Source organism: Arvicola amphibius, chromosome X (genome assembly GCF_903992535.2).
Source record: "Arvicola amphibius chromosome X, mArvAmp1.2, whole genome shotgun sequence".
Classification (NCBI taxonomy): domain Eukaryota; kingdom Metazoa; phylum Chordata; class Mammalia; order Rodentia; family Cricetidae; genus Arvicola; species Arvicola amphibius.
The window spans coordinates 120,727,163-120,754,350 of NC_052065.1; the positions used below are offsets into that span (position 1 = coordinate 120,727,163).

At 42.9% G+C, this 27,188-nt stretch overlaps 1 protein-coding gene and 1 pseudogene across 5 annotated transcripts in view; both read left to right on the plus strand.

Moving 5' to 3' along the window:
• The first annotated feature begins 2,055 nt into the window (after nt 1–2,055).
• On the plus strand, nt 2,056–2,210 carry LOC119805664 (annotated as a pseudogene).
• Nucleotides 2,211–7,738: 5,528 nt separating this feature from the next.
• The window catches only part of Fhl1 (four and a half LIM domains 1), a 61,135-nt gene continuing 41,685 nt past the window's right edge, over nt 7,739–27,188 (plus strand). For 2 of the 5 annotated variants that reach the window (XM_038316188.1, XM_038316192.1), the window contains exon 1: nt 7,739–7,857. The gene's annotated coding sequence lies outside the window, so the exon portion shown is untranslated. Of the gene's footprint in view, nt 7,875–8,020; nt 8,090–12,884; nt 13,001–27,188 lie in introns of those variants that run through there. The other 3 variants (XM_038316190.1, XM_038316189.1, XM_038316191.1) reach the window with 3 other exon arrangements.

A 27,188-nucleotide genomic window follows, 5' to 3' on the forward strand; every position in this document is an offset into this window, starting at 1 on the left:
GGGATTTTGATAGGAATTGTGTTGACTTATTGATAAATTTGAGAAGTATCGATGTCTGACATATAATTATTTGAACATATATGTATATGTTAATATGGTTTTTATTTGTATTAGAGGAATGAAGGTTTTAAAATGTGTGTGGAAATGTTCTGATTGTATTTTCAACTAACTTTAATTGATTTTAATGTGTTATCTTAGCCAAATTGCATACCTTTTTTGAAAAAAGCATGCTGTTTGCACTATACCAGTCAAATAAGACAAAAGATAACTACACTTGTGTAAAAGCACGAGTGGAAAAACGGCAAGTTGGGGAGGGACACTCACATTTTCCACGCACCTATTTGTCTAATGTTGTTATAGAAGGCTTTATGCATGATCCGTAACGCCATCGACAAATAATCTTGTGACATAAGTACCTCTGTTGCACATGTGGAAATTGGGATAAATGAAAACCACACTGGTGTCCACAAAGGAGTGTCAGGACGCGACAGGTGCATTCACTAGCGAGGAACAATGAGACAGTCACTGTACTTCCCACAACTGAGCGGCCTGAAAACATTGGCTTAGGCAAGCGGCTTTCCTTTTCTGCTTCCTCCACAAACCTTCTCCCACTTTACAAAGGAAGAAAGTCCTCTTCCCCAGCCACTGGGACTCTGGTACATCTCCCAGGGGAGAGGAACTTCCTGGTGTTGATGTTCCAGCCTGAATCCTCAGCTGCCTAACAGGACCTTTTATATCACTGGTGGTTACAGATTCCTTGCCTTCAACAAAGTTGCTGGAGGATTTTATGGAATGGTGAGTCAGTATGCCATTATAATGACTTTTGATGGTAGATTGTCATGATATATAACTAAAAGAAACTGAGTGGGCTGGAGAGATGGCTCAGCGGTTAAGAACACCGGCTGCTCTTAAAGAGGACCTGGGTTCAGTTTCCAGAACCCACATGGCGGCTCATAACTGTCTGTAGCTCAAGTTCCAAGGGATCCAACACCCTCACCCTGACATACATGAAGGCAAAACACCAATAAAATAAGTATAAAATAAATAGACAAGAAAATCTAAAAACAATAACAAAAAAAAAAAAAAGAAAGAAGAGACTGTGTGAGAACGATCTCCATCCTATTCAGTTATTGGGACAGCGCTTAGCATCTACATTTGCTAAAGTTAGGAAAGAAAAAAATGTGAGACTTGCCTTACCTAATAATAAAGAAATGGATCCACAAATATGTGAACTAGATAAAAAAATACCTCTTCATTCTCTAGGAGTATATCGCCAAAAATTTTGTAATAGCATATTTGAACTATTTTTAAAAACAAAGTTCTTTGTTTAACTAAAGATACTCCATCTGTAATCATATTGGTAATGAAGAAGATAGTTTAAAGGGATACACTAAACTATCTGACTACTGGAACAAAGGACCCTAAAGATTCAACTTGTCCCAGGATTCTCATGTTGAGAGAAGGGAAATGCTGGAGCCTTGTGCCTGACAGAGGAAGAAATTTCATGAGGTTCTAACAATGCATGAGACCATCTTGAAGGACAGACTGGAGCCTAGGAAATGGGGAGTCAATAGTGGCTAGGACTTCATGTTGGCAAGGGCTGCTCAGCTATGTATATTTCTTGTCTTCCGTTTAAACCATGATCTCATTGTAGTACCCCAAAGACAAATGTGGGGTCACTGCACCTCTTTATTTGTATCTACATTGAATCAATCTTACTTTTCTACTTTTACTATTACTTGTCTCTTGAACTTGTATATGGAAAGGTAAGTTTGAGCCTAGCTTATTGGGAATGACAAATCCCAGGCTTTGACCCTAAAATCTCCAGTAATACACAAAAAATATATCCTTATTCTAAAAGAAAAAGGTTAATTTTAATTTATGTATATTTTTACAGAGAAATATATCAATAAACCAGGTATGATGCCATATGCTTATTTTCTCAGCATGTGGGAAGTGAAAACAGAATGATCAGAAGTTTAAGGTTATCCTCAGTAACTTAGTGAGTTAGAAACCCACCTGAGCTACATAAGACCCTGTCTCAAAAAAAAGTCCATATTACCTAGCAAAACCATGAACAAGAAGGTGGTTTCCTAGGGCAAAGCTCCCCATTGCACTGTGGGTGTGCTGGTTGCTGTGATTTTTTTTTGAATATGGGAAACTTGACTAAATCATTTATGATAGTGGGAGACTGTGTTCATACTCTCCCTTACTAAAAAAAGGTCTATGTCAGATGATCCAAACTAGACTCACATGCTTAAAATATGTTACATTAGGACTAACCTCTGTTGCAGAAGGGAATGGAGCTAAGATTTTAAGGAAGAAATAAAGAGAATAATGTAAAATGTTCAGCTGTTAATGGCCTATATTTAAACGCCTACTGCTGGGTATGGGCTGTAGTATTTAGATTCAACTGGATGGATCCAATAAAGTGATGTAGCAATTTTACCATAGAATGTAAATACTTACAGTAGATCAAAAAATAAATTCTTGTTTGTTGCTGTTTGAAAACGGAGTGAAAGGTTTCTATATATCAATTTATAATATATAGGGAAGGATATATACAGTTGTTGAATTCATTATATAAAGCATGGCAGCAAAACTGTTTGAAGATACATGAGTTTATAAATTTCCCTGGACCACACAACCAACAGGAGGTCATACTCACACTTGAGCCCCTGTCTGCAATAGTTTTTCTACTATACTTGAAGGACACCTAAATCTATGGATGTTAATTATGATTATTAATTCTATTCAGTTTAAAAATAAATTATTTGGTTGTCCAGTACTAGCAAGGCCTTGTTCTTGGTGCCAAGATGTATACACAGAGGAGTAAAATATGTTACTTACCATTTAGGAGATGGAACTTTATAGGGGACGTAAACTTCTTTATAATCTTAATGTAAACTTTGTGTAATGAGGGCAAGAGGTCTTGATGACAACATCTGTGGGAAAAGGGTGACATTGTTTTGCACTGGGTCATCACTGAAGAGTTTCTGCGAGTTCTTTGTAAAATGGGTAAATCTGGACCGTTGGAGAAAAGGGAGATAGTAATAAGAATTTATTTGTTCACACACCTATCCACTCATTCATCAATGAAACATTAGCTAAAAGCAGAGTAATATGCGTAATTAAATGGGTCTTTAAACATGCCATGTTTGGAAGAAATAACTGCATGAAAACATGTGAGACACCAGGGAATTCTGAAATCTAGCTATTTGTTGATGGTAAGGATTTTTTAAAGTTAATTCCTCTTAGGTATGATGATATTGTGCTTTTGTTAAAAAGGAAGGAAGTTTTTGCCTTTTAGCAATGTACACTGGAGTAATTTTTTTTTTTTTTTTTTTTTTGGTTTTTCGAGACAGGGTTTCTCTGCAGCTTTTTTAGAGCCTGTCCTGGAACTAGCTCTTGTAGACCAGGCTGGCCTCGAACTCACAGAGATCCGCCTGCCTCTGCCTCCCGAGTGCTGGGATTAAAGGAGTAATTTTTTAATGAAGTGATACTTAGCATTTCATTCTAAGTAGTCCAGAGTGTGTGGTTTGGGGGGAATGGGTGGAGGGAGTCTAAATAAAATAAAATGAATCATATGTAGATAACTGTTTGATGCATGGGAGTTTATTATACTATTTTTTCTATTTTGCCTACAAGAAATATCTTTAAAAGAATTTCCAGGTTCCAAGAAACTGGAGGGAGATATAATCAGTAAGATATGTTATATTGTCCATCATTTTGCTGTGGGAATAGACACATGAAATTACCTGGTATGTCACTATTGTCTCCTGTGCAAATGGCGTGATCCAAGTGCCATGGATCAGTGGGTTCTGTCTGACATTTTTAAAGGCAGTTTGGAAGAGGGAGTGAGGTTTTAGTATCTCAGAAGGTGAATTTACCAGACTTTGTAATTTATTGAATATGGAATCAAAAGTAACGGGAATTTTGATTTTGAATGCTGGGGATGATATGTCCACAATGGAGAGAGGAAACATAGGTTGGAATGGGGATTGGCACAGAGTTGAACTCTAGACCTTCAGAGGCCGAGCTACTCCAGAAATGCAGAGATGGTAAGGAATTCACCGAAGCAGTTCTAGGCAGAATAAACTTCAGTGATAAAAGATATGGTGGGGAAAAAAGATATGGTGAAGGAAATACACAGACTAGATTTTACGGTCCCTTGAGTCTCCAGGTTGATGCAGCGTAGGCTCTGAGTGGGAGTATGGTTGGCTGCAGAGGTAGATGAGGTCATGTTGGTCTCCATCATTGCTGTGGGGCTTGATAAACCTGAAACAGATCAAGTGATTTAAATCTTAAACTCTCTTGTGGAAGGGGAACTTGATGCTCAGGAATGACATTTTCAGAAAACATTTTACCTGAAATGAATAACCAATCAGGATTAGTAAAAAGTGATGAACATTCTTTTTTTGTTGTTGTTTTGGAATTACAGTTTATTGGTTTGGATGTGGGCTCTAGAGCCTCCATGTTTTCTTTTGAAATCCTGAGTCACTCGCTTCTCCTCTGTAAGGTAGGAATCATAGTATCTAATATGAGAGTAACCAGATGGTGAATATAGACTCATGATACTTCTGAGAACCTAAAATTATCAGTCCCTATAATCCTCTCTCTCTCCCTTTCTTCCTTCTCTCTCCCTCTGTCCCTCCCTCTCGCCCTCCCCCCTCCCTCCCAGTGCAGGCCTCAGGCCAGGCAGGTACTCTACCACTGAGCTATTTTCTTAGGCCTCTCTCTATCAGTACTTTTTGAAGACAAGGCAAAGGACTTGATTGCTTTGGGTCTTAAATGCTCCATAGTTCCTTCCAAAGGACTTTAAGTGCTACTGAAATTGAATACCCCTTTCCTTATGTCTATTACATTACTCAGAAAGAAATAAAAAACAAAGAAAAGAAAAGCCAAGCATACTCAGGTCTGAGATTATGCTATCTGAATCTAGCCTATTATTTTTTTATCTTCACAATGGAACATTACAAAAATGTTCTAACACAAACACTCCATGTGAACACCCCCTTTCCTTCTAGCTTACTTATTCAGCAACATGACCACAGTTCTTTACATGCTTTCAGTGAAACAATGTGATTCTGTGATCTCCAGAAGCGGAATTCCAATGCAAGAAGATGAAGTGTTAAGAAGGCAGGGTTGGCTTTGGGTGTAGATTTAGCTGGGGTGATGTGGGGCCAGATGTCTTAGACCTACAGGGAGCTTGATGGAACATCTACAAAAGGGAAGAAAGTAGGGAAGGAAGAAGCAGGAAGGAAGGTGTGGAGCAGAGAAGTGGTGAGGGTTGAAGGAGGGCAGGAAAGAAGGAAGGATAAAGGAATGAAAGGGAAAGAAAGGGATAATTAATACCAACTGAGCACTGGAAGGTTTCCTAAGAAAGTAGCATCTCTGCTAATTTAAGGCCAGCATGGTCTCTACAGAGCTGGTTCCAGGACAGCCAGGGCTGCTATATAGAGAAACCCTGTCTCAAAAAATAAAGGAAGGAAGGGAGGGAGGGAGGGAAAGAGGGAGGGAGGGAGGGAGGGAGGGAGAGAGAGAGACAGAGAGAGAGAGAGAGAGAGAGAGAGAGAGGGAGAGGGAGAGGGAGAGGGAGGGAGACTTCCTGTTCAAAGATAAATTCTAAAGACAGACACTTGCGCCCCTCCTTTTGGCTAGTAGAATCATGAGACAATCGCTGTCTTCCCAGGAATAGTGCTGGGGGAAGGGAAAGGTTGAAGGAGAACCTGCTTTCCAAGAAGAGACTGCACTGTTTTGACAACTTGTGGCCAGACCGCCTTGCGAGACATATTGGAGCCTAGTGATGTGTCACAGATAGGCCAGATCACAAAACAACTTAACCAGCATTGCTTAGCTTCACATACTTCTTGTGCTCTATTCAGTCCTAATCCTCATGTGAGATGAGCTTGAGGGTCACTAGACCTCTTTATTTGTTCCTCTTCTCAATGTGGCTAGAGAGAGAGTAAATCTCCTTCCTTTCTCTGCTTTTCACTCTTACTTGCGTCTTTAATAAGCAGAGAGTGGTGGTAGAGCCGATCTTGTTAGAACTGCCAGAGTCCAGGCTTTGATCCTAAAATCTCCAGTAACAGGCTCTCTGGCCAGAGCCATCCAGAGCTTTCCATTGTGAGCGCTCTTGGCCATTTCTTTTTGGTTGAGCCTAGGGGCTGGTATGCAGGAGAGCTGCTTGAAGTGGAGCTAATTGTTCAGTGCTTTCCCATGATGGCCTGGGGCAGATCAGTTTCTGTGCTAAGTAATGGGCAGCAAGACTTAGTTTGCTAATCCAGAAATACCAAACCTAAGTGATTCTAAGGGCTCAGAATGAGGGAAAAAAAAAGAAGGTAGGATCTGGGGAGCAAGGGAGGGAAGGGTGTTTTGAAAATAGCTACTGGCTCTTTGGTAAAAGAGGCCACCACCTGGTTTGTGAAGCTTGGAGAAAACAGCAATGTTTAGACTGTTCGCTTGGCTTAAACCCACAGCTGCTCCACCTCTCAGCCACGTCCGCTTCTGCATAAAGCACCAATTCTCTCCTTCGATCTGGCCTTCATTTTGTATCAAGACTCTGAACTCCTTTAATGGACTTTCCTCCTGCTTCACCAGGGTTAGTCCCTACTCTAGCTACCCCCACCTTCCAAATTCACAACAGAAAATGGAAATTTTCCTGGACCCTACTCATCCCCCCCCCCCTTGGTTCTTTCCCTTTCTGTTCCCCCTTACAAGGGAAGATTTCAAAGCAGCTTTCTCTAGTTCACCTGCAGTCCTCTCAATCCTATCAAGTCCGTTCACTGGCATGGTCAGATTCTCCTGGATATTTTGCCTCTACTCCTTCTGTCTGGAAAGTTTTCCTTTTTATGGTACTGCTTTTATACCATCCAAGGCTTAGATTAAAGGGCACCTTTTTACACTATTTGCAACCCCGTCTTATCCTGCAGTTTATCCAAATGTGATTATTTTCTCGCTTATATTCTCTTTTGCTCCACCAGTAAGGCAGCGTGCGTGTACAACTGCACTCTATCTACAGCATCTGGCCCAGTACTTGGCACATGGCGAGGGCTCCCTGAACTGAAGGAGTGAAAGATCGAGTCGAAGTGCTTTCGGAGTGATGGAAAAGCCCCCTGGATAAAGGCTCTTTTCGTTCTCTCCTGCATGTTAGTACGGGGAGAGGTCGTCGGTGGGTCTCTTAGCATGATGAGAACCAAGAAATCCGCAATCGCGGGCTGTAATGGGATGTGCAGGTCAGCCAGGCCCCTGGAGAGGCGAGAGGCCACCTTGGCTGCCTCTCTTTGTTGCTCCCACCTCCTGGGCTCTAGCCGCGGCTGCCTGCAGTGACTCGTGACTCCCCGACAGCCCGCGAAGGCCGGCCCGCAAGGGGGGGGGGGGCGAGCGCCCCCAGCCCGCCCTCCGCGTGCCCTTCCAAAGCTAGCGGGTGCTCCGGGAAGCAACGCCACCGCGGGCTCGCGGCCACCTCCCGCGCGCACCCGCGCACGCCTTGCAGGCAGCCGGGCCTCTCCCGAGGCGGGGCCCACGCAACCGCGCCCCCTTCCCGCGCTTGCCCGACCGGCTCCCGCGCGCGCGCGCCTGCGGTCTCCCCGCACCGCAGCCCCTGCGCTACCGGCAGAGCCCAGGCGGACGCGCGCTCCGCCCTGCCCCGCCCCGCCCCGAGTGGGCCGCGCCCGCCCCCGCCCCCGCGCGTGCTCCCTCCCTCCCTTTTTCCCTCCCACTCTCGTGCGCCCCTCCCCGCGCGCCCTACATCCCCCGCCCGGCCGAGGGGGCTCAGTCCGCAGTCGTCGCTGTCGCCGCCACGCTTCGGCCTCGGAGCTGGTAGCGGCCACCGGTGCCGCCTAGACAGCTGCGTGGGTGAGCATCCCCAGACAGTAAGCCCGCGTCCCCTCCGCGTGTGCGTGCGTGTGTGTGTGTGTGTGTGTATGTGTGTGTGTGTGCGCGCCTCCCTGGGGAGCCGCAGCTCTGCTCCGCTGCCGCCACTCCGGGGCTGCGCCGACCTGCGGGGTTTGGGTACCTGCGGCCTCCAGCCTTGGCGGCCTCGCCCACGCTGGCTGCTGCGGATCCCGGGGCTCTAAGGTCCCTTAGGGTGCGTACCTTGGCCTCCTCTCCAGGGCTTCGCTCCCTGGAGTGTGGGGGGGGATTCAGAGGGGGTGGCCCTGGGTCTTTCCTCTAAAAGGATTGAGGGTGGGGGTAAAAAGAGGGGGCTTTTGGTTTTCTCACCCAGGATGGCGGGCAGTGGGGGTGGGGCGAGGTGGGAACACCTTTGGGTTTTTTTTTTTTAGGCTAGCTAGTAGCAGGGGGGGGATGAGGATGACGATGATGATGGGGGGGTGCTTCATTGGTTATCCATTAAGGATGGCGCCTGTTGGGCTGGAGAAGAAGGTGGAACCTGCCTTGGTTCTTTCCACGGAGATGTTGAGGGAGCTGCGTGGTGGTTTTCCCTTTGGGGATGCTGGGGGTGGAAGGAGGGGAGTGCAAGGAGAAGGTGAGGGAGGGAGAGGGCTGGTGGAGCGGTTCTGCCCTCAACAGGGAAGGGCAGTGATGTGGGGGATGGGGGTGGGGAGAGGGGACTGGATTTCTGCTCTAGCATGGAAGCAAGAAGAAGGTTCTAGCACTAAGGTTGAGCCTTGGCAAGGTGGGTTAGGAAAACTGCTGGGTGTGACCTTTCTGTGTTCAAAAAGCTTGAAATTCCCACTACATGCTGTCCTGGGAACTGGGAACGAGGTTTCTGCTTCCGAAGTTCCCATTCCTTAGCCTTCCACAGCTAGGTAGACGTCTGAATCAGAAAGGCTGAGGCAAACTCGGCATATGCGCAATTATTTTCTGTATTGGGGCCTTTAGAATTTCCCAGGCTCATTCTGATTACAACGACCCCCACAACTAGGGTGGCACATTGGGAACAGGAGGCAGGAGAGTGTATGGATGTGATTTCGGATTTGGTTTTTGAATTTCCTGAAGGGCAAGAATGGGACAAATGTCTTTGCTGGAAATCCTCTATACTCTTCCTTTAAATTATGCCATTGGGACTATCTGAGCCTCCTTTGATTTGAATTTGGAACAGATCCAGTTTTCCTAATTGGAGCTATCATTTTGTAATTGCTTGTAATTCTCCATGTTATCAAATGTATTCCAAGTTTATAAAATACTGGGAATATTTTTGTTATCTTGATTAAGGCTGTTTTAATATAAACGCAGTGATCACTGGAGATGAGAACATTTACAAAAGAGCACAAGTTTAAATTCTGGGTCATGTGGAATGGGGCAAAGTGTTCCCATCCTCACCCATCCCCAGGAACAGGCCGCTCCCCATTCCATACACTTCAAAAAAATCAAGGGCTTGGGGTTGGTAGTTTAGCTTTGGAAATTCATGCCCATATTTGCTTAGGAAGAATGTGCATTAAAAAGCTGTGGATCTTCAATGTGCTAGGACTAGAATGCTTTCCCATTTTGGTTACATGAGGTTCCCATCTAACCTACCTTCAGTCTTTAAAAACATCTAGTTAACATTTTTAAGGGCCAAATAGAGTCTGCATGCAACAGGAGATTCATTAGCTAGGCCATGATTCGTACAAAGCACCACACAGTGAGTAGGCATTCTAATAGTACCATATAGATTCTGTAAGCACGCATAGCTTTTGAAATCCTAGGCTTCCATTCCAATATTTCATTTTTTTGGAGAAGGGAAATATTTTTTTCAAGCATGTCTAGATTTGGGGATGAAATGAAGAGTATAACATGCAAATTAGTGGAACTTCCTCTTGTATGAGTTCTTTGGAGATAATTTCATATACATTAAATGAGTGGATTACTTGAATACGATATTGACTTGGTTGCAAATGTTAAAACTAGAAATGTTGAAGTGGAAATAGAGCATGGGTCTACGTGATTAACGAACATACATTTACTTGGGCTATTGTGTGTACCATTCTAATGTTTGTGTGATGTGTTCCTGTGTGTTCTGCCACAAGGCGGGGGTGAGAAACAGCGCATTTTCACAATCTAATTTAAATCTGGTGTTTTTTCCCTCTGAGGAAGAAGAATGCTGAAAGTGGTGAAAAGAAAAAATTCTTAAGAGGAGCAGTATGTTGGTGGGAAAATGGGCCTTCGGTTTCTCTCTAAACAAAAGGAGCAAAGGGAATCTTTTACTTGGTTTTTTGAGAACCTGTTGTAAGATGGGGGGGAAATATGAAGAACTTTGAGAAATTAGCAGTCTGATGAAATCGTTGTTCTAAATAATCTTAACGATTTGGCTAGTTATCTCCTGGGAAAGGCATGTAAATTAAGCCTTTGTGTGAGAAATTCAGCATCGGGGCTTCAGTTTGGATATTTAGTCATTCATTCAGTTGTTGTAGCACTGGGGATGGAACCCGGGCCTCACACATGCAGAGCAGGCGCGGTTATCACGGAACACCATCCCTAGCCCACGTTTAGACATTAAAAACAATTTGTTGAAGGCATGGCAGCTAATCTCCTGAGGTTATGCCCTGTTTTCCTAATCTCTTCCTCCTGTTTCTCCTCTTTTCACCCCCCCAGCAACATTGGCTTTTATAACCTTGTAGGAGTTGAACAAATGTTCTTGCTTGCTTGAACTTTAGTCGCTATCTCCTTGGCTGCTCTCCTTAACTTTTGTCTACACATTTTTTTTTTTGTTGCTGTTGTTAACTGAACTACACAGTTGTTTGGATTTGGGATAAATGGGAGTATACTGTAGTTATTTTTTCTTAAGATTTTTTTCTTTCAGCTCCTGTGGAACATAGTAAAAAAGTTTTCCTCCCTCCCCCCCCCCCCCCTCTCCCCCTCCCCCCTCTTCCTCTCTGCCAGCACAGTGCCTAATTAAGCAGAATATATGAGCATTCCTTTCTCCACCAGCCATTTATAGAATCTCCCCCTCTAATGGAGGTTCTTGTACCTGCTGCCCAGATACCAAGTATATAAGAAATATCTCCTGCCTTTCTGGTGTGATTCTAGAAAAGTATAGATAGTTAATCTGTTCTGATTCATTAAGACATGTCTGGAGTCCTTTGGCTATCTGTATAGTCGTTGTGAATTTTTTAGACATTTGTTAGTCCTGCAAACAGTGAAGTCATTTCTTTCCAATGCCTTTGTTTGAGACATATTTTTCATTTTGGGTACTACAAATCAGTTGTTGAAAATATTTACAAACGGACATCTTGATCAAACATTTGTAGACTTTCCGTTGTTGTATGAAAACTGCATAGCATTCACATGGTCTTGGATATCCTAAGTAATTTGAGATGATTTAAAGTATATGAGAAAATGATGTAGATTATGTGCAAATACAGTGTAATTTTATATGAAAGACTTGATCATCTGTGGATTTTGCTATCTATAGATAGATTATGGAACCACCTTTGGATACTAAGAGCCTGTGTCTTAATAGGCTAAAGATTTTCTCTTTGAAATTTTTTGTTGTTATTATTTTTGAGGCAAAGTCTCCTGTACTTCAGGCTGACCTTCAACTCCCAATCCTCCTGCCTCTGCCCCCGATTGCTGTGAATACAGGCATGTTCTAGCGTGCCTATCTTTCCCTTTTTTAATTAGCCAATATAATTGCATTTATTTATGAGGTACAGCGTGATAGGCTGATTCATAGATATGATGTGTAAAGATATTTTATATAAATTAAAGGGAACATACTATATTTACTGATATTTAAAGTCACCTTATTTTCTTAGTTGGCTGTCCTGGAGCTCACTGTGTAGACCAGCATGGTCTTGAGTACATAGAGATTCACCTTCCTCTGCCTCTGAGTGCTGGGATTAAAGGTGTCTCTAAATTTATCTTTCTATATGGTGTAGAGGAGTGAGAGGTGGATGGTCAGCCTCCCCTTCCTGTGATTTAAAACATTTTCTAATGGCAAGTTGAGACCAAGTTATTTTTCTGTGGTCGATTTTGAATTACGGTTGGCCACGGGTGCTAGGGCTCAGAAGAGTGAATGGTATTCCCTAGTGCCTTGATAAACCTTTGATCTTCTGCAGGGTCCCATCTGAGATCCTGGAGAATCATTCTGCTGTGGAATGTGCTGGACTAGTGGTTTTCATCCCCAGGGAATTTGCCACACGGGGGTCACTGGACAATGCCCAGAAGATTTTTTTTTTCCAGATGCACTTCCTGGAATCTAGTCACTAGAGGCCAGGGGTGTTGCTTAAATATCCTAGAACTCATAGGGCAGCAACCCCAGCACAAATGTGTCCATCCTGAAGCCTCAGTAATGCCGAGGCTGATGTAATTTCCTCTGCAAACACAGGAACACATAACTTCAGGAGAGGAAAGGACAATAGCAGTGTGTTCATGTGACCCTGTAGAGGACTCGGCTGAGCTCATTTGATTAGACTTCAAAGTGGCTAGTTCCTTCCCACCAAACTGAATAATTAGAATACCAGCTTGTGTTTATGGCACTCTGTTCCAGGTGCTTGCATACATTACATGTTTCTCTTACTTGGTAAATGAGGAACCAGGTTCAGAGAGGTAAAATAAGTTGCCTTGGGTCTTACTGCTGGTTACCCTTGGAAGTAGAGATGAAAATCTTCTAAAGTTCACGGTTCCCCTTATGGTGGGCATCATTCAAGAATCTTAGCTAACACAATTTTAAATGCTATATAAGTTCATCAGTACACATAGACCTCATTTGCAAATTCTTTATTGAGAAAACTGAAAATTACTCTATGTCCTAAGTACCATTGAGTTTGCTTGAGATTAATTAAAACCAGGAATGATAAATTTGGCCAGGCTTGGAGTAAGTAGCAAGGGAAGAGGAAAAGGGGAACAGGGAATGAGCATTAATTCTTTTTCATGCATTTCAGGAATTATGCTAGTTCTATTGACATTCATAATCTGGTTTGCCCCTCTTCGTTCTACAGAATCTTGAAGGTGTACATTTCCCGAAGAATCTGAGACTGGAGCCAGGCAGTGGTGGCGCGTGCCTTTATTCCCAGCATTTGGGAGGCAGAGGCAGGTGGATCTCTGTGAGTTCAAGGTCAGCCTCGTCTAAAGAGCAAGTTCCAGGACAGCTAGGACTGTTGTTGCACAGAGAAACCCTGTCTCAAAAAACAAAACAACAAAATTAGAGTTCAAGACTGCACAACTGATAAATGGCAGAGTGGGGATTTGAGTTGAAGTTCCATGGCTAAGCTACTTGTCCCTGTCGTAAAGGCTGGTGGTGAGTGGAGGGGGGGGGGAGTATATGAGTGTTGGGTAAAAAGTAATTTTAGAGACAGTGATGGTTGACAGTGGATCGTGGTGTTCCGTGGTTGACAATAAGGGGTGAGTATCTGCTTTCTCTTCAGCTGATAAGAATTGAATTCAACATGGAATTTGTTTTAGAGCTCTATCCCAATAGACTGCAATGTTTATTTTGGAGAACCTTATTTTCTGGTGTACCTGAACTTTCAAGACAGTGCTTTTTTTGTGATAGCCACAAACGTGGGCATTCTCTACATTGGCATCCGTCCAGCAACTTGGCTTTCCCTTCGTTAGAGACCTCACTAATGACAGCACCTGGTTTTCTCTTTTTGTACAGTTTGAACATTGATGCTTGCTATGGAAGTTGTTTTTGTAACATCAGATTTATTCTTGTGTTTTCCATCTGAGGGAATTTTGTTTTGACAGCTAAGTATTTATCTTAACTTTTGATGTCTTGTTTTAGAGCAGAAAAAAAGGAGAAAAAATTTAAAGCTCATTAACAATCATATTTTGTCTAGATAATGTATGTGTGTGTGTGCACGTGTGTGTACATATATACACACAAGTGTGTGGGCTGAAAAGGGTCCTGGTGTTTCACTTCATTTACTTTAAGTTGGAAAGGAATTTTAACCATGGTTCTCCAGGGCCAGGACACTGGACAAAAAGAACTGTTATTTAGATAAAATGCATGTTTTGATTTCCACGTAGGACTGTCAGCCATAGATTCTGATTATGATAATAATGTCCTGATTCTGAGCACAGCAATGAGCCAAGTGCTAATCACCCACTGTGTGCAGGCATGCATGGTGATACTGCCCGGTTTTGCTCCGCACCTCAATGACCGTGCTTTATTTTAATCTTTGCTGTGTGGGGTATGGAAACAGGCCTTGTGCACGCGAGGCTGGTGAACTGCCACTAGCCTGCATTCCCCAGACTCATCCCACTAAGTTCAGCTAGACGGGAGATCTGGGGAAACTTGTAAGAATGCACAATCTTTTCTGTAAATCCTTTAGTACTTCTCTGTTGTCGAAAATACAGAAAACACAGAAAGGCTTTGAGAAGAAAACAAAAAACACACATTATCATCTAGAAGTTAGTGACAGCGTTCTGTGCATCTTTTAAAAATGCAGTCATTATTTTTTTATGGTGGACTCAAGTCCATCGCAGAGTTGCTAACTTAAAAATGCTCTCAGGTTTTCTAAGCTCTCTGAAGATTATCCGAGTCACTGCTGCAGAGCTAGCCAGTCATGATCATATTGCAGGCGGCGGGGAGTTGGGGTTGTCCTCTGGCCACTTCAGTCTGCTCTATAAAGAAGGGGAGAGTGACCCCCACAGGTTTTTCTTCTTCCACTTGATGAGTAGGATTTCAATAGCAGAAAGTCAGCCTTCCCTTCATTTTAAGGATGAGGAAACCGAGGCTCAGTTAATGAAAGAATTCTGACTTGAATTCTTTATTTTTTTTTCTCTAATTTGAGTTAAACTTTTTGGTAGCCTGTCCCTCAACACATCAAGTTTTGGGGCAGGTGAAATAACTTAGTAATGGGCTTGCTATGCAAGCTCAAGGACCTGAATTCAGCCTCCCGTGGAACATGCTTATAATCCCAGCTCCAGGGAGGGGCTTGTAGTCTCTACCCTGGGGAGGAGGACGCAGGGGGACCCCGAGGGGCTCATGGGCCAGCCAGCCAGCCTAGCCTGCATAGCTAGATCAAGGCTTACCAAGTATGCTTTAAATGTAAAAATGAAAGGCAACTTCAAGACACTTTGGACGTGGTAGCCCAGAAGACCATAATTAAGACTTCTCCATAAAAGTATTCTTCCTTTATAAAATGAGATATCTGTTCAGATTGTGGGAGGTTTGAAACTTTTTGTCTGTTTTAGATCTAGGTAGAAAATTAAATTATAGTAGATTTTTGATAGTATAGCCATTAATGGATTATGCAGATACAGGTGCATACCCTTTATTTTAATCTGACACACAAGTTCCTGGGGGTGGGCTTAGAAAGAGGGTTCCCAATGGTTAAGAACATTTGCTATTCTTGTAGAGGACCTGGGTTTGGTCCCAAGGACCCACATCATGGTGGCTCATAACCATCTGTGACTGAAGTTCCAGGGGATTGGATGCCCTCTAGTGGCCTCCTCAAGCACCGGGCACTTCTGTAGTACTTTTAGGTTCAGGTGAATGTATGATATCGTTCATATTGATCAATCATACATAAATTAAGTAAGTCTTAATGAAAATACGTTCTTGGGTCTGGAGAGATGATTTAGCAGTTAAGAGCACTGCAGTTCTTCCAGTAGATCCGGGTTCAATTCCCAGCACCTGGCTGACAACTGTAACTCCAGCTCCAGGAGATCCAGCACGCTCCTTCTGACATCTGTGGGGACCTACAGCCAAGCTCATATGCACCTACACACATACACACACACTCCTCACACTTCTCTCTCCCTCTCTATAGGGAAGAGAAGTGAAGAGGGAGGACAGGAGAAGGGACGTGACCCTCGAGCAAGGCATCGATGTTTGCAAAGACAGCAGCCGTCCTCACTTTACCCCTACCTCCGACCCTCCGCCCTCCCATCCCTCCCTCCCTCCCTCCCTCTCCCTCCTCTCCCCTCTCAAGGAATCTTTTTATTTTTAAGTTTTTAGGGTTCCTCCCATTTTGCCTGGATGAAGACATTTTCTTCTGTAGTTGGGTTCCCCTCTCTCTGTGTGCCCACTGCATGTCTTCTAACCAGAGTGACTTTTGTCAGCCCGTGCCACTGTACCCACTTCCTTTTCCTCCCGATCATCCTTGCAGCACATTTTCCAGCCACTCCATCCGCCTTTCTCCTATCTGTATTTGTCACTGTTGTAATTACACTAGCTTGGCTGGGCTAGGTCTCTTTCTCCACTGTGGATGCTTTACAGAGTAGAGGTGAGGTAAGAAACTCGATACAGAAAACATCGACAGAATAAACCAAATATGGTGAGATTGCATGGGCGCTATACATGTCAACTTGTGGATGCAACACGATTTTTCTTCATAGCACATGGCAAAGGATGTGTAAAGATGCATATGGATATTTGCTGCTGAGGGATATGAGTGGAGCAAAGGAGAAAATTGTCCCTTTAACTAGGCGTGTATTTTCAAATAGCCTTTGCTCTTGTTCATCTCTGTGCCTGGTAGTGAATGTGGTACGTCACCAGCAAGTAGGATTTAAAAGAACAGTGACTTGTCATCTGAGAGTGGATTTTCCTTCCAATGTAAGCTGCTGAGATGGTCCAGATAAAACGTACACAGAAGACTCATGGAGACTTCTTTGAGAACATTGCTTAGTTAAGGCAGAATCAGCCAACTCTGCTTGAATAGTCGGGAAAGCTCATCCTTCACTTCAGCTTTAGAGTGTACGGTTAAGACTGCTGGCCCCTGTTCACTTTGAAATGTATGATTTCTCGGAAGATTTTAAGGGTTGTCTTTTCAGTGAACTGGGCCAGGTCTAGTCTTCTGCACTGTCCCTGTTCGTGAAGCAGATTGCTAGCATGTACCTGTAAGCAGCTGTCTTCACTTTTATGTGACTTTCTCTCCAGGCTTGCCAGAAGCTAAGGCTCCTGAGCGGGTGGGGGAAGAAAAGTTGGAGAGGGAGGAAAATAGGGAGAGAGAGGGAAATTATAAAGTTGATGATTCTGAATGAACAAAATGTGTGCCCATCAACAATTTATAAACAACAGCACAGCACAAACCATACTCTGGAAACGACCATAGGGCTCAGGCAAGTTTCCAATGTCAGGCGAGCTCCTTCTGCGACATGAGACTTCAGACTGGGAAGATCTGAGAAAAATTTTCCAATGTAGCAAATACGTCACGCCAAGGAAAGAAACTATGGTGGGTGTATTGGTACACACCTGTAATCCTAGCACTTGAGAAGTGGAGGCAGGAGATCATGGGTTTGAGACCAGCTTAGGGTACACAGTAAGGCCCCCCAGTCTCAAAACCAAATCGAGAAAAGAAGTCAAGCCCCCAAATTAAAATGAGGTGATGCAAGTTTATATCTGCATGTGTAGATAAAGCAACTGGTCTCCTTAAATGCCTGCTTATCGAGCAGCATTTATATATGACAAATAATAGCCGTTTAAGAGCTCTAATTTGATGAGTTGTGACAAATGCATATACCCGTGAAACTACTCTTATAGTTGGGATATGTGTTTTTCACCCACCCACCCCCAAATTTTCCTGTGCCCCTCACTCCTACTGATAGGCTTCCGTTTGAAAACCCCTTTCCAAATTAGCTTTAGGAGTTAATGGATCTTATACACAAAAGCCGGATTATGCCCAAAATGCAATCTTTTTCTCTGTATTTAAAGCAAAGTAATAATACAGAGGAATCCTGGGTGTGGCTTTTCTGATACACTTTCCTGATTACCTTCCAGTAAACTGCTTAGTAATAGTTTCATTGCATATTTGGATGGAAGGCAAATTACAGCCAAGAGAGAAGTAATTGTGTTAAGTAGAAGAGACATGTATATTTACATAGTTTTCCTGAAAAGTCAAATGCTCAGGAACAGGAGGAAAGGTGGCTGGGGCTGTTCAGTGGGAGAGCCCTTAGAGTCACAAAGCTACTGACTCAGTTTTCAGTACTGCCAATCCCAAAAAACAAAACAGACAGAAAACCCAGTAAATTAAACAATTGAAATTTTCCCTCCAATTTATTTATGAAACAAAAAATGAAAAAAGAATAAAATATATTTATATACAGTTACTAAATGATAGGTTTTTTTCTGAGAAACTTGTCAGAAGACTTTACTGTTGTACAAACATCAGAATATAAACTGGGCAGTGGAGGCGCACGCCTTTAATCCCAGCACTCGGGGTGGGGTGGGAATCTCTGTGAGTTCGAGACCAGCCTGGTCTACAAGAGCTAGTTCCAGGACAGGCTCCAAAGCTGCAGAGAAAGCCTGTTTCGAAAAACCAAAAAAACAAAACCAGAATATACTTGAAGAAACCTAGATGGCATAGCTTCCTAAACATCTACTGTGTATGGCATAGCCTTGTGTTTATAACTAGTAATAGCGGATAACTGTAGAGCTTCTTAAACTAAATATTGAAGGCAATTGAAAGAGTGGTAGGTACTTGTCTATCTAAATAGAAAAGGTATAGAAAGGGTGCTGGAGAGATAGCTTGGTAACATGCTTGCTGTGTAAGCATGAAGATCTGAGTCTGGATCACCAACACCTATTTTTTTTTTAATTAAAAGCTGTGTGTGGTGGTACGTGCTTATAATTCCAACACTAGGGCTAGGGGAGGCGGTGAGACAGGCAGGTTCCTAGGGCTTGCTGGTCATGCAATCTATGCTAATTAGTGAGCTGCAGGTGCTCTGTTCTCTCCATGTGTGTGCATGGGTGTGTGTGTGTGTGTGCGTGCGTGCACATGTGCTGCATACACACATACACACACACACCAGAAAAAAATCAGAATCCTGGGTTTTTTCCAGCTCAGGTATAATCAGGATTGGAATACATACAGCATGGCATTGGAATGTTATGGCACATGACAGTACACCTGTATCTTCAGGCACACACAGATAGACACACATAGAATCATTTTTATAGGAATAACCTATGATTTGGAATAACAGTAGATTTGGAGCTGATTTGGGGCTTTCTGTGCATAGCCTCCATACCCTGTTGACACATTTCTGTGTAGTGCAGGCTTTTTCTCTTATCTGTATTATTGAATGAAATAATTATCGGAAGAAGTTGGGGGCTGCTGTAGTCAGGTGCAATCGTCTGTTTCTTACTGTCAGAAAACTTCAGAAGGCAGGAAGTGTTTTTGCTGCCACTCTTGATTGCTGTGACCGTGGTCTGTGCCCACTCCCCTGCCACGCCTGCTTTGCCCTGTAACTGCCCTCTCTGTCTTCCTTCCTGGTTTTCTCTTTATATGTCTTTCCTGTTTCCTTGTGCTATTTCTTCTGCACTGCCTCTGCTATCTCTTAAAAAATGCATTTTCATAAATGTCTACAGACTGAGTGGGTGGGCACTAAACAGGAATTGTAGCATCTTTAGGGCTGTGTTTCCGACTTTTCATTTTGGGATCCAGTAAAACTTTGAGTCTCCTTTCAAGTTTGGAGTCACACTGGAGGTCATAGAGTCGTGAAATGCTGGTATTCGGAAAACCAAAACAGTGTACATCCTGTGCTGCGGTACAACAGTTTTGGAACAATGAATCCATAAAACTAAAAGGATTTATAGTATTCCTGTGATGTATCCTTTAACAATGCTTAATCAGGTCAATGCTCTTGAGTATAGGTATTCATTGTTTTTCGGAGTGTGCTGAAAAGATATCATCCCCCCCCCCCCGTCCCAACATTAGTCAAAGCCTATAAAATGTATGGCACAAAGCATGAACCCTAGTGCAAATTATAGTCAATAAGATAGATTTTAGTTCATAATAATGGATTAATATTGTCCCATCAGTGTGGCAAATGTAGATGTTGAAAGTTCAGTTCCAGGACCCTACCCCTCGAATGCAAGAATCTACAATACCCAATCCTTTATATAAAATGGAGTATATACATGCATATGACCTGTGCATATGCTTCTGTATATTTTAAACCATCTTTATATTCTTCACAATACCTAAGGTAATAGAAGTGCTCCGTGCCTATTGTACATTGTTTTGAATAATTACATGAGAAAACTCTACATACTTCACATGCATGTAATGCCTTATTCTCCATATTTTCCATGCAAATTCGGTTGAATCTGTATGTGCAACCTGTGGATAGGGAGGGTCAGCTTTACCCAGAAGGACTGGGGAGGACAGTGGCAGTGGCTACAGGGCAGGTATTTGACAGCATCTTTTTGTTCCCTTGATGTTTACTCACTTGCTTCTTGCCCTCTTCCGGCAGCTCTTAGTTTTTAGTTCCTCTTTATCCTTACTGTGGTTATTTGGGGATTGTCTGTTAAAGAACAGGGAGGACCCCTGCATGAAAAGAAGCTTGGCAGATGTACCAAAACTGCCCAAGCATTGCACGTTATAATTTTCTAGCACTCAGAACTTTACTGCCTTCGTGGTGTCTTCAGATTAAAATGCTAGGCACTTTGTAAACGTTTTCTGACATGGAATTTGAAAGCAAAATTGTGTCACCTTGTAAACTTAGTTTTACCATCCCTGCCATGTTTCAGACCCTCATACATTTTTTTTTATGTGTCTGTCATTGCTCCTATAAGAGATAATGACAGCACCCATGTGGATGTGATTGACCCTATGACTCGTTGATTGCAGTGGAGCTGCCTGTATGCCAGTATGCAACTTGCAAACCCCAATTTCTGACAAGTATGGGGCTGAGTACATCATAAAGCGAAATCAACAAATGCTTATTCAGTGCTCACGCTAGAACACACACATAGGTCTGCTGCATATTATGGAGACTAGTAAACTCAGTCTCTCCAAGCAAGGAATGCGCATTATAATTGGAGATGCTGTTAGTAGTGCAGCAAAGATGTGCCGGAAACAGTATTGAACTGAGCAGGGCAGGGCAGGGCTGGGCAGGGAGTGTGAAGAGTCAGGAATTTTGAACGTTACCCAGAGGACCATTTGATTCTCTGAGAAAATAATTCCTCCAGTTTATAAAAAGACAGTTTCGCTGGATCATCTTAAGATATTTGTGGATATTTCAAAAGATGCTCCATTTTCTTTTGTCTAAATGAGATATACAAGGTTAAACATCCCTAAATGCCCTGGTATTGGGACATTTCATATTTCAGATTAAGGATTCTTGAGTGGTGAAATCTACACAAATATTCCAAAATCTTGGCAAAAAACATAACTCTTAAATACTAGTAGTTTTAAGATTTTAAGGAACGGGCTGGGTGTGGTCATGCATGCCTTTTCATCCCAGCACTCAGGCAGAGGTTGGCAGATCTGCCTCTGGTCTATATAGTGAGTTCCAGGGCAGCCAAAGCTCCATTGACAAGACCCTACCTCAAAAACATAACAAAACAAAAAACTAAAAAGAAAACAGATTTAAGTGAATGGATGTTCAGTCTATGGATATACTTATTGTTTTATGGTATGTCTATGTATATCATATGATCATTATGTGGGGTCCTTGGACCCAGAGTACAGAGCATCACCTAGATTCTGGAAATTCAGGTTTATGAGCTGACTGAATCAGAGAGCTGAGGATGGGGCCTTGCCACCTGTGTTAGGACAAGGGTCCCTGTCAGGTAATTCTGCTATCCACCAAAAGTGTGACAGCAATGAGATATATGAACTTGGGGCAGTGACTGTCAACTTTGACTCCATGTGAGATTCAGCTAGGGAATCCTTGTTGAGGGTAGGGCACTGTATTATTCTGTATTGCTATAACAGAACACCCAAGACTGGGGGCGACTTAAAAAGAACAAATTTCTCACTGTTCTCGAGGCTGAGTAGTTCATAACGAAGGCGCCAGCACATCTTGGTCTGGCGAATACTGTTTGTTCTTTACAGCATGGCACCTTGATGCTGCATTTTCTGGAACGAAGGGAGTATGTATGTATCTTCACCTGAAGGAAGGCGAAAGGCCTAGAGATGACCTCTGTCAGCCATTTTGTAAAGGAACCTAATCCGACTCACCAGGGTTTCATCCTCCTTGATTAAGTCACCTCAGGACCTTACCTCTTGATACTGTCTTGTTACTTACACTTAAAAATGGATTTTAGAGACTGTGAAAATATTCACGCTCTTGCACCAGGGAAGGTCAGGAGAGCTGATAGAGGAGAGAGAAAGGGAAGGTCTTGAGGGCGTCCTTGACTAGTGTGCAGTCTGAAGCGGTCATCAAGTCCTCAGTCCTACTTTGGCAATGTTGCTCTGCAGCTGCTGAATAGGAATCACCACTGGGAAACATAGTCCGGCACATGTGGAACACTGGAAAGGTGTGCTCAGTGGAAAAGGCACTACATATGGGGAAGGGCAGAGGGCATAACACTGCAGTGGAACCACTTTCCTAAGGGCCTTCATTTCTTCCAGGAGGGAGGAGCCTCTGGTCTCTAATCCCTTAAAGCAGTGGTTTTCTTTTTTTCTCTTCTCTTTTTTCGTTCTTTCCCCTCCCTCCCCCCTCCTCCCCCTCCTCTACCTCCCTCCCTCCCTCCCTCCTCCCTCTTCCCCCTCCTTCCCCTCTCCTCCCTCCCTCCCTCCCTCCCTCCCTCCCTCTCCTCCCTCCCTCCCTCCCTCCCTCCCTCCCTCCCTCTCTCTCTCCTCTCTCCTCCCTCTCTCCTCTCTCTCTCTCTCTCTCTCTCTCTCTCTCTCTCTCTCTCTCTCTCTCTCTCTCTTCTTTCTTGAGATAGGTCTCTGTGCAACAGTCCAGGATGTCCTGGAACTCACTTTGTAGACCAGGCTGGCCTCAAACTCAGAGATCCACCTGCCTCTGCCTCCTGAGTGTTGGGATTAAAGGTGTGTGCCACCACACCTAACTACTCTCTTATTTTATTTTATTTTCACTCTCAAGCCTACATATATTTTTAAACTGTTTAGAGTTTTTTTCATCTGAATCTATCTTTACTGTATATCTCTTTTTCTGACCACATGAATCTTTAATTTGCTAAGTGGTATGGCTAGGAATAAAGCTGGGACTTTGACCGCTGGATCCACCCCATTCCTTAGCTTCCTGAGAGTCTAGCCTGGTGGCAGAGTTACTGGCCAGAGCCGTGTTTATTGGATTTCCAGAACCTACATGGGGGTTCACAAACACCTGTAAATCCAGTGCCAGGGGCTCTGACAGTTTTTGGCCTGGAATTAGGTACACAGGTGTGACGTTCTTGTCCTTTGCCCTGGTGTTCAATGATATTTGTGTTGTGCAAAACACCCAGATACATAAAATATTTTGGGGGGGATTTTCAAGGCAGGATTTCTTTTTGTAGCCCTGACTATTCTGGAACTTGTTCTGTAGGTCAGGCTGACCTTAAACTCACAGAGACCTGCCTGCCTCTGCCTCCCAAGTGCTGGGATCAAAGGCATGTGTCACCACCACCTGGCAAAAAGTAAATTTTAAAATTCTTAAAAGTGTGATAATGTAATTAAGCTGCAGTTAACAGACAAAACTAGGACTGTGGAAATAAGGAGGAAAAGGTCCAAACTTGTTCATGAAGAACAGGCAGGTTTAGTGGTGGTCATGGGGCAGACAGTCTTAGAGTGACTTTGGTGTAGGAATTGGTCTCTGAATTTGAGGAGGACCAGTGTTCCAATGCAGCTGCCCAAATTGTCACTGGGCTCTATCCAGTCCTCTTGTCCTTCACGTTTTTTATTTAGCTTGAGTTTGGGGAGTGGTCTACAGAGAGTTCTATGAAAATAGAAATTATACTTGCATGAAAAGTTACCCATACTCCTCATGTTAGAGGGGGAAAATGCTGGGTTTTTTTAAATATGAAAGAATGCTTGGAGTTATGGGAAAGCTGTAAACTTGGCAATGACTAATTCAAGGCTTTCGGTCAATTAAGTGAATTTTTATTTTAGCATTTGTTTAATTTGGAATCCACTGTAATGGTCATTGAAAGAACACCAGCCTTATTTTTAAAGCACAGCACAAATATCATTGAACAACAGAGCAAAGGACAAGAACGTCAAGGGCTTCCCTTTGACTGGTAGCAAATATTTGTTGCTCCATTTCCCATGCTGGGTTCACTGTTTGCTTGTGCTTCTGTAGGCATTTTTCCCTAGTGCCTAATAGATCTGCTTTCCAGCTATTTTAAATGGCTCTTGGAATTTGGAAATATTATTAATATTTTAACATTTCAGTAAAAAGTGGACAAATACATTTTCTTCTTCTCTCTTTTGGCCAACGGCCCCTGAAACTTGTGTGAAGCCGTGGCCATGGCACCTTGGAGTGCCTTGGAGTGAGGAAGGGCGAGGCGTACTTCTTATTCTTCCACCTTTGCTTTAGAGGAAAGGCGCAGCTGCTTAACTGGCTTTACAGCCTGCAAAGCTTACAAATGACCCATTGCTCCAACTGTGGGAAGTCTGTGCACTTTTTAGTTTTTGAATGAAATGGAATCTGCAGAAAAATCTGGACTGATGGCAACTTTAAATGGGTAGCCCATACAACAGATGCCTTTAAAGAAAAGAACGGACACTTATCTCCAAATTGTGAAGAAGCCTATGAAAAATAAGTGTAGAAGGATTGAGGAGATGGCTCAGTGGATAAAGTTCTTGCCACACTAGTATGATAGCCCAAGTTCAGATCTCCAGAGCCCATGTAAACACACTCTATGTAAGGCAGCCTGCGTATAGTCCCAGTGCTGTGGAGAATGGAGCCAGGAGGATCCTTGGGTCTTGCAGGCTAGCCGCTCTAGCCAGTCGGTGAGCTCTGAGTTCAGTGAGACCCTGTCTCAAAGATTAAAGCAGAGAGAGACTAAGGAAGGCACCAAGTAGTAACTTCATGTGCACACTAACAAGTGAGCGCACCTCCTCACACCCCCAAACTAAAACACATGCTCAGTTAGATGGCATGTGCAGTAAAACTGAGACGGTATAGAGATTAGCGTGGCCATCCATGATGATGGTATGCAAATTTGTGATGTGCTCCATATTTCTAAAAGAACTAAATAAGTGTAGAAACCTGTACGTAATTAATGATATGATTTTTCCTGAGTACAAGAGTATATTATCAGATATGCTTTATACCTAACTTTATTTAGATAACAAAACTTAGACTGTTACATTTATATGACTGAAAATATACTTTAAATTACTTACTTAATTAATATTTTACTGAATAGTTATGTTGCAGGCCTTATGCTGAAATTATTAAAATAAGGCATCTATTATCTGAACCATTTATTCTGAATAAATTGTTGTCGGTTCTTCTAGAGGAAAGGGGCCAGCAGACATTTCAGCTATACTTAGTGTTGCATTTCATGGTAACGTTGAAAATAAGTTTTAAACGGTGCATATGCTAGTGCTTCAGACTCCCATTTTAATACAAGTAGGGAATAGTAACAAGGCGAATGGGAAGTCTAAGCCGATTGGTTACCGTCACAGATGTTTCTAATTAAGGGAATACTTAGCGTTTATCCTGTCCTTGATTTTTTTTTTTTAGGTGGAAGAGAGTATCCTGAAGAACATGATTAAGGGGTGGTTGCCATGACAATCACATGCAGAGCAACTGAAAGGAAACAATGTATCCATGGAGATCATCCATTTTGCTTGATTCAACTGGTCATTTATGTTCATTTAAACAGCTGTTGTCTCTGCATTTTAGTTTTTCCCTTAATTCACTCAATTGATTAGCAACTTGGGGATCCTTTCAGCTTTGGCTGAAAGTAATGATAGGGTCATCAGTGTCTCTGACCAGAGTACTTTCATTAAACCTGAAGTGTCTTAAATGTCTCAAAGATGAAATGTCTGGCTTATTCCAGAATAACAAAATGGCATTTCTAGTCTGACTTAACAAACTTGTCAGAATAGGGTAAGATTGGCATGATTTATTTGAAAGTGTAACTGACCCTAAAGTATTTCAGTTTTAAGATTACTTTGCTGTCGTCAGATGCTCCTAGGGCTTGACTGTCGTTCCATTTTCAGTCTTTGTTTTGCACAATATTGTTGACATGGTCTGCATTATGTCTGTTCAAAGCCATGGTTATATTCTACATATTGAAAGCTGCACACCGATAATGCCTACTACTGTATCTGTATCCTCAGGATCCCAACTAATGTTAAGTGGAACTAGTACAGAGAAGGGAGTGAAGGTGTAAGTGTAGCTCAAGTCTCACTGTAATCTTTCTCTTTGTTACTGATGGAAAAGCTGAAATATGGAAGACAGCTCCATCGGGCTCAGTGGAACTTATGAGCTTTTGCTTCCTCAATCTGAGTCTTTCTCTCTTCTGCCCTCTGGAGGGTGTCAGGGAACATGAGATGCAAGGACTTCTGAAACGGATAGCCAGTGTCCTGGTCTGTTTAATAAAAGGTCTTCAGCATCATGTAACTGGTAGCTCCTTCCTACGCAGCAAGAAATTGTATAGGTAGCGAGAAGGCATTTGTAGGGCCAAGCTCTTAGGAGCGAAGCTACTTGACTCTTTTAAGAGGAGAACCAGATTCCTTTTGAGTAGAACCCCGTATAAATTGCATCTGTCTCCAGGAATAATCAGTTCTGGAAGGGTAAGATAAAATAGGATATTGAAACTAGAGTGTGAGGAACTCAAGTTTGAAATTAAAGTTGGGCTGAATCTAAAAGAAGAATATGTTTGGTATCAGGTATTTGTGGGAGCATAATAAATTGTTCCCCCAGTCGATAGCATTTTAGCTGCTTGTCTGCTGTATGTAAGAAGTGACGGCTGTGTATCTAATGTTCTGTGAAGAAGAGCTGATTGTTTGCCTTTGGGAGGTTGCTTACTATTAGGAAGTTCAGAGAGGTTGGGCAGCTAATGGAAGGTAGAGCCAGTGTTTCACCTCAGCATGTCTGAATCTGGCAGCCTGTCTGTAAACAGCTGTGACATGCTGTATTCTTTTGCAGCTGTATGAAAGGGTGTGGTACCTTCTAGAAACAGCAAGTTTCATGAGTGCAGGTGAAGGATGAGATTTTTTTTAAATATGCATGCCATACAACCTAGGTAAAAGTAGGAAAGAATGGTTTTTGTGCCTGCCATTATGAAATATCAAAGTCCGTTAGCACAAACAAAAATGTAACATGAAATAAATAATGCAATATTTTCTCTTGTGTAGGTGGGAAGAGGAGTAAAGGGTAGTCCCCTGAGTTATTTTTTGTTTTGTTTTTGAGACAGGGTTTCTCTGTGTAACAGCTGTGATTTCCCTGGAACTCAACTTTGTAGACCAGGTTGGTCTCGAACTCACAGAATCTGCCTGCCTCTGCCTTCCGAGTGCTGGGATTAAAGGCGTGTGCCACCACCACCTGACCTGAGTTCACTTCTAAACAACTCTCTTCGAATGTTAGTTCTTTACCACTGAGACAGCTTGACCTTGCTTTTGACTTGGCCAACAAGAACCCTGTTCTTTGAAGTTAACAGTGTGTCC